Here is a 14172-nt window from a genome sequence, read left to right as displayed (position 1 = left end):
CCTGCTTCAGCCTCCCAAAGTGCTGGGATTATAGGCATGAGCCACTGCACCCAGTCTGCATAGAAGGTCCTTAATGCCTAATGAAAATGATTTCCCCTTGATTTTTTTTTCACGATTGTATCTGCCATTCTTGACTTCTTGGTCTTCCATATAAGTGAGAGTCAGCTTTTGAAAATTCTATATAGTTTCCAGTTTGGATTTTGATTGGAATTACGTCTTTTATGATTTTCAACACATTTCCCTTTTTTAATTTTTTGGTAGATTTGGGGTCTCACTATTTTTCCCAGGCTGGTCTCAAATTCCTGAACTCAAGAAATACTCTCATCTCACCCTCCCAAAGTGTTGGGATTACAGGTATGAGCCACCACCCTTGGCTAAAGTTTCAGTTTCTATCATAAGGTCTTGAATACCATTGCAATTTGCAATTTAATACTGGATATCTTATAATTTGCTGCTATTACAAATAGTTCTTTTGTTAATCACATTTTCTAAAAGTTTGATTTGATTTTACTTATTGATTTTATGCCTAGCAAACGTACTGAACTCTCTTTATAGTAGTAATTTTTATTTTTTTTGAGACGGAGTCTCGCTCTGTCGCCCAGGCTGGAGTGCAGTGGCCGGATCTCAGCTCACTGCAAGCTCCGCCTCCTGGGTTTACGCCATTCTCCTGCCTCAGCCTCCCGAGTAGCTGGGACTACAGGCGCCCACCACCTCACCCGGCTAGTTTTTTGTATTTTTTAGTAGAGACGGGGTTTCACCGTGTTAGCCAGGATGGTCTCGATCTCCTGACCTCGTGATCCGCCCGTCTCGGCCTCCCAAAGTGCTGGGATTACAGGCTTGAGCCACCGCGCCCGGCCCTGAACTCTCTTTTTAATACTAATAGTTTATAGACTTTCTCAAATTTTTCTATTGAATCAATTGCATAGTCAATGAATACTGAGAGTCTTATTTCTTTCTTTTACTTATTTTTAAATCTTTATGTATTTTTTTCTCTTGCTTATTGTATGGCCTAAGACATCCAGCACAACTTTGAACAGCAGCCTTCTTGACTTATTCCTCACTTGTGAAGAAATGGTTGTAATACTTCCCATTAATTACATTGTCCTAAAAATGACCCTTTTATCATGTCAAGAAAGTTTGCTTTCTTTAGAAAGAAAGTTTGTTATTTTATCTTTCTGTCTCTATTCTGTATGGTTTCCTCATGTCTAGTTTAATAGTTTTCTCTTCGACTGAATATCATCTGCTTTGTAAAGTATGCATTGAGTCATTACTTTTAATAAATATGTTTTTTATTCAAGAAGTTCTTTTCCAGCACTTTGGGAGGCCGAGATGGGCGGATCACGAGGTCAGGAGATCGAGACCATCCTGGCTAACACGGTGAAACCCCGTCTCTACTAAAAAATACAAAAAACTAGCCAGGCGAGGTGGCGGGCGCCTGTAGTCCCAGCTACTCGGGAGGCTGAGGCAGGAGAACCCGGGAGGCGGAGCTTGCAGTGAGCTGAGATCCGGCCACTGCACTCCAGCCTGGGCGACAGAGCGAGACTCCGTCTCAAAAAATTAAAAAAAAAAAAATTTAAAAAAAAAAAAAAGAAATTCTTTTCCTCCCAGCTTTATTGAGCTATGACTGACAAATAAAACGTTAAGTATCTTTCAGGTTTATAACATAATGTTTTGTGCATATTTATTGTGAAATGATTACCACAGTCAAGCTAATTAACATATACATTACCTCACATAGTTTCCTTCAAGTCTACTGTTTCTTTTTTATTTTCTGCCTGAACTATCCATTCTTGAAAATGAGATATTGAAGTCTCTACTAGTATTATATTACTGTTTGTTTTTCCCTCAGCTCTGTTAATATTTGCTTTGTATGTTTAGGTGCTCTGACTTGGGGTGCATATATATTTATAATTGTTATAGCTTCTTGACCTCTTTATTATTATATAATGTCCTCTTTATTTCTTGTGACAGTATTTGAGTTAAAATCTGTTTTGGCTGACATAAGTATAGCCACCCCTGCTTTCTGTTGTTTACCATTTGCATGGAATATACTTTTTCATTCCTTCCCTTTCGGCCTATGTTTGTTCTTTAAAGATAAAATGGGTCTCTTGTAGGTAGCATATAGTTGGATTAAAAGAATCCATTCAGCTGTTCTATGTCTTTTGATTGAAGAATTCAATCTATTTACATTTAAAGTAATTATTGATAGGTAAAGACTTTCTATTGACATTTTATTCATTGTTTTCTGATTGTTTTGTAGTTCCTTTCTTCCATTCTTGCTATCTACATTTGTGATATGATGATATTTTTGGAGGGTTATGCTTTGATTCTTTTTTCTTTGTCTTTTATATATCTACTATAGTTTTTGTTTGGTTTTGTTTGGTGTGGGATTACCGTGGGGCTTCCATAAAACATTTTATAGTTATAGTAGTCTATTTTAAGCTGGGAACAACTTCATTTCAACTGCATACAAAAGCATTACACTTTCACTTCTCATCTCTTCACATGTTATTTTAATGTCATAATTTATATATTTTATACTGCATATATTCATTAATTCATTATTGTAGCTATAGTTATTTTTAATACTTTCATCTTTTAATTCTTATACTGAGGTTGAAAGTCCTTTAAACACCACTACTACAATATTATTCTGAATTTGACTATATTCTTACCTTTACAGTGCATTTTATACTTTCATATGTTTTCATGTTTTAGTTAGTATTCTTTTGTTTCAACTAGAAAGACTCCTGTTAGCATTTATTGTAAGGCAGGTCTTGTGATGAACTTCCTCAGCTTTTGTTTGTCTGGGAGTCTTTATCTCTCCTTTATTTCTGTGCAGCTTTGCTGGGTATAGTATTCTTGGTTAGCAGTTTCTGTCTTTCAGTACTTTTATTATATCAACCCACCCTCTCCTGGTCTGCAAAGGTTTTGTGAGAAATCAACTGATAGTCTTATGGAAGTATGCATGTATGTGATAAATAGCTTTTCTCTAGCTGCTTTCAAAGTTCTCGCTTTATTTTTCACTTTTGAGAATACGATTATAATATTATAATATGTTTTGGTGAAAATCTCTTTATGTTTAATTATTTGGGGTTCTTTGGGCTTCAAGGATCTGAATGTTCATTTACGTATCCAGGTTTGGAAAGTGTTCTGACATTATTTCTGTAAATATGCTGTTTATTTTACTTTCTCTGTTCTTTCTCAAACTCCTATAATGCATATATTGGTTCCGTTGATGCTGTCCCATAAGTCTCATAAGCTTTTTTCATTCTTTTTTTAAACATTTATTCCTCTAACTGAATAATTTCCCACAATCTGTTTTCGAACTCACTGACTCTTTCTTCTATTTGATCAAGTTCTGCCACTGAAGCTCTCTATGGAATTTTTTTAGTTCAGTCATTGTATTCTTCAGCCCCAGAATTTATGTTTGACTTTTTATGGCTTCTATCTCTTTGGTGAATTTCTCATTTTGTTCATATATTGTTTTCCTGATTTCATTTTGTTGTCTGTGTTCTAGTATCACTGACTGAACTTCTTTAAGATGATTGTTTTGAAATATTTGTCACATAGTTTCTAGGTCTCGAATTCTTTAGGGTCAGTTACTAGTGCTTTATTTTGTTCCTTTGTTGGTATCAAGTTCCCCTGATTGTTTGTGATCATTGTGGATTTACGTTGGTGTCTGTGCATTTGAGGAAGTAGGCATCTCTTGCAGTCTTTGCAACTGACTGCAGCGTGGAAAACTGTTTACAAATCAGCCTGTCCAGGGATTCAGGCTGGAACAGCTGGTGAGGCCTATGAGCAGGTTTGCTGCTGAAGTCCTTGGGTAGACTGTCTTGGTGACTCATCTGTGGGTATTTGGGCCTGATACCTTGGTCCATAAGACATGGGCCTGGTTCTGGGGCAGTCCTGGAGCCTCCATTTGTGGAAGGTGTCCTGGAGCTGAGGTAGGCTTGTATGGAGTCTGGGTGCTTAGGGGCCGGCCTGGGGGCGTTGTGGGGCTGGCCTGTTGTTGGAGTGGGCTTGGAGCTATAGGGGCTGGCCTGGCTCTAAGGTTCACTGGGGCTGGTCTAGTCCTGTGGTCTGTGGCAAAGTTGGGTGATCAGTCTCCTTCCCCCACACAGATGGTATCTCTCTCTGTGCATGCTGCACAGGCTTGGGTCATGGGTGAATGATATGGGTAATATGAAACTGTCTTTCTTTCCCTCTTCAATGTGTTTTTTCTTATTTCTGTGTTCCACACAGGTGCCATAACCTTTCACCTGGGTTCCTTAGCTCTTGTGAAGGTATCTTCATGCATGGATGGTAGTTCAAATTGATGTTTCTTTGAAAGGTAAGTGCTGAAAACTCCTATTCTGTGCTATCTTGTTAATGTCACTCCCAGATACTCGGGTTTTTAAGGCATTATTCACAGAGTTGTGTTCATTTTATGGTTTCAATTTCTTTTTTAATTCTTAAATATTCTTGAAGAATGTATTTTATAGATTTTAGCAGATATTTCTATTACCTGAAATTTTTTGTTTTGTTTTGATTTGGTTTTGGTTTTGATTCCCATCATACTTTTTATGTGTTTGTTGAATCTCACTTATGGTAGATTATTTCCTCAAGATTTACTAACTTGGGATTATGAATTCATCCTCTGTGAGACATTATCTGTGCAAGTCTATAAAGGCTAATATAAGGATATAACATTCTGGACTAATATAAGGATATAACATTCTGGGAGGACTAAGTTGGGGATATGTGTTTTAGAGAAGATTATGTTTGCTTCTTCCAATTACAACAGAGGTATCATATTCTAAGATAAATTTTTAGGTAAATTTCTTGGCTTGGGAGTTTATAGACCACAGAAAGTCTAAATTTGTGGTACAAATCCAAATGGATGTCACACACACACATACATATATACACACATACTCATATATATGCATACATACTTTCTTAAAATATCTGAGCTTAGAAATAAGAATATAGGCCAGGCACAGTGGCTCACGCCTGTGGTCCCAGCACTTTGGGAGGCCGAGATGGGTGGATCTCTTGAGGTTAGGAGTTTGAGACAAGCCTGGCCAGCGTGGCAAAACGTCATCTCTACAAAAAATTCAAAAATTAGCTGGGCGTAGTGGCAGGAGCTGTAATCCCAGCTACTTAGGAGGCTAAGGCATGAGAATCACTTGAACCTGGGAGGTGGAGGCAGCCTGAGTGATGGTGAGTGTGACTCCATCTCAAAACAATGAAAAATAAATAAATAAAATAGGAAAATAATCTTGTTAAAATTACATGTGAATTATAGAAAAATGGGTTCTGAGTAGATAAGGATCTCTGCGATGACTGAAATTTATGAGATCAAGACGTATCTATCACTTGTTGAATAATTAATGAGTTTCAGGCTATGTGCTAGAGTATACTTGTTTACTTAAAACTTCCAGTAATTTTGTGAAGTGGTTATTATTTTTTATATTTTGAAGATGAATAAACTGAGAATAAATGGTAGCATCAGGCTATTTTACTCAAATGTCACCTCTTACTGAATACATTCATTGCTGTTTCTCTTCCTCTGACAATAATTCTCTTAACTTCCCTGATTTATTTTTTCCTTTAGAACTTCTCATCCTCTACTGTATTATAAATTTTCCTTTATTATTGTTTGTCCCACCTACTCCCCAAGAATGAAAGCTCCATTTAGACAGGTTTATGTTTTTACTGTTATTTTTTTCTTACCTAGAATATTTCCTCACATAGTGAGTACTCAATAAATATTTGTGAATGAATGAATAATTCAAATGAGATGCTCTGTGCTTTTTTCTATACACGTCTTACTTCTAAACTTTAATTTATGAATCTGCGACAACTGTTTGTCTTTAGTTCCTTAAAGGCCTTTAAAAATAGTGGGTTTTTTTTTTTCAAGTTAACTGTGTTCTGAGAAGGTGAGGTTGCCAAATAAATTAATTCCAATGTGTGAGGTGTTTCTGTGTATGTTTGTGTCTGTGAAAGCACGCACTTGTGAATAAATAATGCTTGACTTCCAGCAAATTAAATGCTATTTGAAAGCATATGGCAATATATAAAGTACTGTTCAGGTTGGATGTATTGATATTATTATTCTGTTGCTATATGAGGGTTGTCAGCAAGTTAGATCCATGTTACCACGTTAAGGCACTTTTAGCAAGCTGAAAGCATAAAAATGAATGTTATCAATCAGTTTGCTTTCTTATGTGCTCAATATAAGTGTCCATCTTACTTTTGGCCTCCATCCTGTCTTCACACTGCCTACACAGGGAAAGAGAGAGAACAATAGAAATATAGAGGTAGGACAGAGACCAGGAGGCGAGAAAGCAGACTTAGAGATAGATAAAGAGGTATGTATGTGTGTTTGTGTGTGTGTATAGTATGTGGTGACAGAGCAAAAGAAAAAGGGTCAGAAATGTCAGCAAAGTATTTGAAAGAGAGAGTAGGAAGAAGAGTAAAGATATTGCAATAAGAAAGAATGTGCTATGAATAAAATTGATAAGACTGGTAAACATGCAGGACTTAATATCTGAAGGCAAATCTACAGAAGTTCTACAGTTATCTTGCTATGGCTGTTGACTTTGTTTGTGTTGCTGTAAAGGAATACCTGACGCTGGGTAATGTGTAAAGAAAAGGGATTTATTTGGCTCACAGTTCTGCAGGCTGCACAAGAAGCATAGCACCAGCATCTGCTTCTGGTGAGGGCTTCAGGCTGTTTTCACTCCTAGTGGAAGGCAAAAGGGAGATGGTCTGTGCAGAAATCACATGGCAATAATGGAGGCAAGAAGGGGAGGGAGGTGCCAGACTCTTAACAAAAAGCCCCTGTGAGAACAAATACAGTGAGAACTCACTATCTCAAGAATGGCACTAAGCAATTCATGAGAAATCCACCCTCATTACTCAGACTCCTCCCTTCAGGCCCCACCTCCAACACTGAGGATCAAATTTTAATATTAGACTTGACAGAGCCAAACAAAATGTATACAAACCATAACATTCCACCCTTGGCCCCCAAATCTCACGTCTTTCTCATATTGCAAAAAGCAGTCATCTCATCCTAATAATCCTGGAAAGTCTTAATTTATTTCAGCATCAACTCAGAAGTCCAAAGTCTCACCTGAGACTCAAGGCAAGTTCCTTTAAGCTGTGAGACAGTAATATCTAAATAAGGGTTTTACTCCCAAGGTACAATGGTGATACAGGCAGGAAAACAATGGTAATACAGGAAAACAATCCTATTCCAAGAGGGAGAAAATGGCCAAAAGAAAAGGGTAACAGGCTCCCACACAAGTCTGAAACCCAGCAGGGCAGACATTAATCTCTAAGTCTCCAAAATCATATTCCTTGTCTTCATGTCCCACATCTTAGGCACAGTGGTGTGAGGGGTGGGTTCCCAAGGCCTTGGGCAGCCTAATCCCCAAGGCTTTGCTGGGCAGAGCCCATGTGGCTGCTCTCACGGGTTGGAGTTTAATGCTTGTTGCCTTTTTAGGCTGAGATTGCATCATGTTGGTGACTCCATAATTCTGGGGTCTGGAGTGCTGTGGCCCTGCTTTCATGGCTCCATTAGGCAGTGCCTTGGTAAAGTGCTCTCTGCAGGGCTCCAACTCCACATTTATGCTCTGCATTGCCTTGGTTGAGTCTCTCTGTGGGGGCCCCACACCTGCAGTAGGCTTCTGCCTGAGCATCCAGACTTTTAGATACATCCTCTGAAATCTAGGTGGAAGCTGCCAAGCCTCCCCAACTCTTACATTCTGCACACCTTCAGACTTAACAGCACGTGGAAGATGCCAAGGCTTCCAGCTGGAGTGGCAGACCAAGTAGCATCTGGGGCCTTTTGAGCTGTGGCAGAGATTCAGGGAATATACTTCAGAGGTCAGCAGCACCTCAGGCCATTTCCCCAAAACCATTCTGTCCTCCTAGGCCTCTGGAGCTGTGATGGGAGGGGCAGCCTCAAATATTTCTGAAATAATTTTCGGTCCTTTTTCCCATTGTCTTTACTGTAAGCACCTGGCTCCATTTTATCCACACCGATTGCTCTAGCAAGTGGTTGCTCTGCAGCATCTTTGGATTCCTCATCTGAAAATATTCTTTCCTTTTTGAACATGCAGCCAGTCTGTGAACTTCCCAATTTTTATGCTCTGCTTTCTTTTTAATGATAAGTTTGAACTTTAGTTCATTCCTTTACTCTTATGTCTGATTGTAAGCTGTTAAAAGCAGCCATGCCACCCCTTGAATGCTTTGCTGCTTAGAAAATTCTGCTGCCAGATACTCTAAGATATCACTCTTAAGTTTGACCTTCCACAAAACCCAAGGAGACAAACAGCATGCAGCAAGTTCTTTGCTAGGTGTAACGAGGGTGATTTTTGCTCTAGAGCCCAATAAGTTTCTCATTTCCATCTGAGACTTCCTCAGTATAGCCTTTTCTGTCTATATTTCTATCAGCATTTTGGTCACTACCATTTAACCAGTGTCTAAGAAGTTCCAAACTTTCCCTTGTCTTTTTATCTGCTTCTAAGCTTTGTTAACTCTTCCAACCTCTACCTATTACCTACTTCCAAAATGGCTTCCACATTTTCATGTATCTTTATAGCAACACTCCACTCTTCAGTACCAGTTTTCTGTTTTAGCCCACTTATGATGCTAAAAGGAATGCCTGAGGCTGGGTAATTTGTAAAGAAAAGCGGTTTATTTGACTCACCATTCTGCAGGCTGTGCAAGAAACATGGCAGCAGCATCTGCTTCTGGGGAGGAACTCAGCCTGCTTCCAGTCATTGTGGAACATGAAGGGGAGCCGACATATGCCAAAATCACATGGCAAGATTAAAGGCAAGTGGAGGTGCCAGACACTTTAAAAATAAGCAGCTCTTGTGGGAACTAATAGAGCAGGAACTTACCCACTTGAGAGAATGGCAATAAACCATGCATAAGGGATCTGCCCCCATAATCCAAAGACCTCCTGCCAGATCCCATCTTCAACATTAGGGATTACATATCAACATGAGACTTGGTGGGGGCAAACAAACCATATTTAAACCATAGCAGTTGTTTTCTTGAGGTGTGACTTTACCTGCCCTTGGAGACGATCTTCTTGGATAGCGTGTCTGGCTCCAGGTGGCTTCACAAGGCTCATTTGTTGAATGAATAAAGGAATGAGTAGATGACAACAGAATTTTAGATGATTGCATTTTGGTGGGATTCACTTTCTTAAAAATCTTATTACTTTTGAGTTATGTATTCTGTCCAACCCTTTTCTTACTGACTTACAAAGAGAAGGGCTGGGTAGAAATAAGAAATTCAAAGGAAGTGAGGAACCAAGAATATGTAAGGGAGAGCATGAAATGCAGAAGATTGGATGATGACAACCAAAAGATTTTCTGTTTCAAAGCAATGGAATAATCCAGCACTCTAAGGTTATCGCCTGTGACATAAAAACAAGAAAGATGCATCAGTTAATATCACTGCCTAAAACAACCATTAAGTGAATTGAGGTTTTTACTCCACTACTCAGTGCTTCTTCAGTAGGGTCTGTGAAACTTTTCCTTAAGATCACCTTCTAGATTTCATGCTTTTAGCTGACATGTTTATGCCTTATGATTTAGTCCAGGAAAAAAATAAAGAAACAATGAGAAGTTTATGTAAGCCGAGGTCTTGGACTGAAAATAACAGAATTGAGAGGAAATGTGTATATGGACCCACTAGGGTTCTCATCTCTGCTCTCCAGCCTGGACCACTTATTTATTTTAACCTTTTGGAATTTTCTGTCCTGTTTAATAAAAATCCCCCCTGCCAAATTTAGGTGGGTCTTGAACCCATTTGTTAAATATATAAAAATCTATCACTTTTAGATGCATTTGTGAGAATAGCCTATTCTCATCAGGGAGGATAGAAATTTCAACAACATTATTATATACGTATATATAATTTTTTTTTTTTTTTGAGATAAAGTTTCACTCTTGTTGCCCAGGCTGGAGTGCAATGGCATGATCTCGGCTCACTACAACCTCTGCCTCCCAGGTTCAAGTGATTCTCTTGCCTCAGCCTCCTGAGTATCTGGGATTACAGGTGCCTGCCACCAGGCCTGGCTAATTTTTGTATTTTCAGTAGAGATGAGGTTTCACCATGTTGACCAGGCTGACCTCAAACTCCTGACCTCCGGTGATCCAACTGCCTTGGCCTCCCAAAGTGCTGGGATTGCAGATGTGAACCACCACGCCCAGCCATAAATACTTTTGGACCAGGGTTTCACTTTGTCACTCAGGCTGGAGTACAGTGGTACCATCATGGCTCACTGCAGCCTCGACCGCCTGGGCTCAGGTGATCCTTCCACCTCAGCCTCCTGGGTAGCTGGGACTATGGGGGGTGAGCACCATACTGTCTAATTTTTTTTTTTTTTTTTTGTATTTTTTTTTTTGTAGAGATAGGGTTTTACCATGTTGCCTAGGGTGGTCTCAAACTCCTGGGCTCATGCGATCCATCCACCTTGGCCTTCCAAAGTGCTGGGATTACAGGCGCTAGCTACCGCACGCCTGCCTCAGCAAAACTTACTGTGTAATTTGTGGATCAGATTAAAAAGTGAGTGTCAAGATTTAGTAAGAAAAGTCAAAATAAGCTCACTCTAGTTGTATTTATGTTTTTAAAACAGAGTTTTTACAAATGAACTTATCTATGACAGCCTTAGACAGGTTGAAGTCAGGGAGATCTGTATGGAGGGCAAAGATCAGGGAGCCCAGAGTAAAACTCCAGAAATTTCTACATAAATTTAAGGGCCAAGAGGAGAAAGAGGGAAGTCCATAAAGATGTGAGAAGGAAGAGCCAGGGAAGTGGTTCAGAACAGAAATGAATGGTATCCTTCATTCCAAGAGAGGAGTTTAGAGATTGAGAAAAAGGATATCAAGCGACTGATTCTCCAGGGAGGTGAAGTAGCTGAAGAAAGGAAAATGCTCGTTGGATTGTCGTCCTGGTGACCTTAAGGAGGACAACAGGCTCCCACACAAGTCTGAAACCCAGCAGGGCAGACATTAATCTTTAATGTGGTGTGGTGGTGTGGTGAGTGTGGAAGCCACATTCAGTTGGTTGAGAAGTCAAAGTGAGGTAAGATGTTGATGACAAAGAGCTTATCATTATTTCAAAATGTTTAGCTGTAAAGAGCATTTGAGAACAAGACAGAAGCTATAAGAGGGTGTCGGGTGGTAGGAATGTCTTTTTAGGTGTGAGATATTTGAGCATTGAGAGCTGAGGGGAAAGAGCGAGTAGGGAGGAAGAGAAGTTGATGATACACAGGAAAGAATGTGTTGCTGATGGTGCAAGACTTGAGGTAGGCATCAACCTTGGTTAAGAACCACATGTTCTATCCTGGTTCTATGGGGAAATTAAACAGTTATCTCTTTATCCTACAACACTTTTCCCAGGAATATACCCACTCATACATACTAGACATTCCTGTGCATTTACATCTGGTTTAGCGAATAATGTAGGCAGTAGTAGACCTACACTTATGTGAAGAGACCAGTCTGTGATCTGTGGTAAAACAATTGCATGTTAATCTTCCTGATCTCTGCATTCCTAAATTTTGCTAGCAATAGGTAACCTAATTTTTACATGGTACTTACTGTTGTTCTTTGGCAAGCTGCCATGGTTTAGAAAAGCTTCGTTGTCTGAGGTTTGCTTCAGCTTTCTTTTCACAGCAGAATGGGGTCCTGTAAGCCTCCCCTCAAAGGACTGGATTTCTGAACATTGGTGCCCTTTGCATTGACTCTTCGTGAACAATGTATAATATCCCAGGGGAATTGAGAATGGAATGATCTTTGCACTTGATGTAAATTTTTAGATGCTTACCACTTGGACCTTCAACATGTGATTTTATCCACAAAACAGATTTTGAGAGACAGGGGACCAGACATCTGTTTATGTGATTTGATCTTAAGGAAACTCAATTACAGATAAGTGAAGAGACATAAAGGTATTTGTCTGAGGTCATGTAAGCAGTTGATGGTTGAACTAAACCTACAGCTCCAGCCCCCTGACTTTTGACCTCTATTTCCTTGCCTTAAATGTGTGTTGCCTATAGCAGGAAAGGGTATGGTTTCCATTAAAAATCATTGCTAAATCAAACACCCTAGCATCATGAATTCAGAAATTTGTGAAACCGGTAAAAGCATTATTGATTCTCAGGTGGTCTAGAAGTAATTTCTTCTTATACTGAAGCCACTTGTGAGCTTATAACTCAAAATAGTTATGAGTATGCGTAGAGCTTAGAGGTAAGAAATGTCACCATGGGCTTCAGACAGCAGAAGGTTCACACTTCTGGATGTGCAGTTTTGTAACTTGGCCTTGTTGTTCACGATTTCTTCGTTTGTAATTTATTTCTCCCATATGTGGGATGTGGGGAAATATCCTGAAGACAATTCTAATGAAATACATTGAGTAATAGGTTCTATTAGTTTATAGGGATTTAGGAAGTATTTCTCAAGGACTTTGAAGTCTCCTACTGAAAAGCCCTTTAGAAAGAGAATAGTCTAATTTCATTTCATTTTCCTGGCTCAAAAATGAAAATGATCATTGCATCTTACATCTTGCATAAACAGAATGTCAGAAAACTGACATATAAACAGGCAAATATATAAGCAGATAAATATGGAGATCTTAGTAATGGCTCTCCCTTTCTTTATTCACCAGGGCAAGGGAATAAGGAAATACAAATTCTTATCTTTAATATTTTGTTTCTTGAGTGAAGTTGTCTAAGGCAACTTTGTATATGCCCATGTATACTACACTGAAAACAGTGAAAAAGAAATGTGCCTTACCTGTATTTCTGGTTAATTTTGGAAGATTTCTGTCAGCTCCCCTTGGGACGTTTATAAAATAATAGGTTAGATATGATTGGTGACACACTATGGTTTCTCCTTTCTATCACATGCACTCTTGGGAGCTCTGTATTGCTTACTAACTTGAGGATGGTAAAGTAAGTCTTTACCTTGGGTGAGATAAAGTCTTGAAAATGTAGCATGAGCAAATCTGTAGCAAATCACCAAATATGAACTCAATTTGGCACCAGGGTCATCCTTAAGAGATAAACCTTGGGGTGATGGACCTGCTTTTGTGATTTCATGATGCAATGGAGACCTGCTGAATGGAGCTGCAGAGCTGGGGTGTAGGGTAGGGTTGGAGAAAGGTGATAGTGCTACCTGTACATAAAGCTCAAATAAATGTAATTTCTCCTAAAGCTCCTGACCATCGAGAGGCATTTCAGCAACTGCAATTGACATGAACTCTTTTGATAGAATAGTTTATGTCGATTGCAATTTCTGAAATAGCCTATTGAATGAAAAAAAAAAGCTATGAAAGCTATGAACAAAAGCCTCTAGGATGAAACAAAGCTATGTAAACAATCTTACTGATGTCTAATACAAATAAAACACATACCCTTTTTCTATACAGTCGTCTGAAGCTACGTATTGACTTTTTAGGGTATTTTTTTCTTATCCTCTTCAAGACATCAGTCATATACAGATGCATAGTTAGGATGTGGAGCAGATGATTTGCCCACACTCTCTCCCACTCAGAGATGGCACCGTCTATGGCCTCTTAAATTCTGCAGTGACATTTAATTGATGTTTATATTGTCACGGAAAATGGTTCATGAACACACATGATATTTTCATAACCACACAGAAATACCGTGTTTAGAAAGCAGGCTTGGCCTAGCACAAAAGTTCTCACTCAATCCATATTAAAGACTATTATTTGCTAAAATAATACATATTTCTAATGCTTTTCTAGTTGTAGAGCAGTACAGAGTAAGACTGTAAATCACCAAGCTATCAGATATGAAGTGCATGCTATTTGTTGGCATGTTGCTGACCTATGCAGAGCTTCCATTTTTCCATACAGCTGCCACCTTCCCCAAAGCATCTGGTCGTGTGCCTCTTCTCATGCCCACTGAGTGCACTACGGCAAAGTGTGAGCTCTTACAAACCATGGTTCCCAGAGACTTGGTTCAGGGACAACGGATGATGCTTTTCGAGAATGGGAGACACATATTGGTGCTAAATTACAATACTCTAGGCTCAGGGTCTACCCCTTATTTATGCTCCTGGTGTTAGAAAATGTATTAGGAAATAAATCGTAAGATGATCAAGGACTGGCAAAGACATTTAATAAAATGTC

At 39.1% G+C, this 14172-nt stretch overlaps 1 long non-coding RNA gene across 1 annotated transcript in view; it reads left to right on the top strand.

Annotated features, from left to right (window-relative positions):
- Positions 1-4480, top strand: part of LOC103879148 — a 31395-nt gene extending 26915 nt beyond the window's left edge. The window contains exon 4 of the long non-coding RNA XR_639599.4: positions 4246-4480. This is a non-coding gene — a long non-coding RNA (uncharacterized LOC103879148). The remainder of the gene's footprint in view (positions 1-4245) is intronic.
- The last annotated feature ends 9692 nt before the right edge of the window (positions 4481-14172 follow it).

The sequence above is a fragment of the Papio anubis genome, chromosome 15 (genome assembly GCF_008728515.1).
Source record: "Papio anubis isolate 15944 chromosome 15, Panubis1.0, whole genome shotgun sequence".
NCBI classification, from domain to species: Eukaryota; Metazoa; Chordata; class Mammalia; order Primates; family Cercopithecidae; genus Papio; species Papio anubis.
This window is presented reverse-complemented; position numbering and strand designations above follow the sequence as displayed.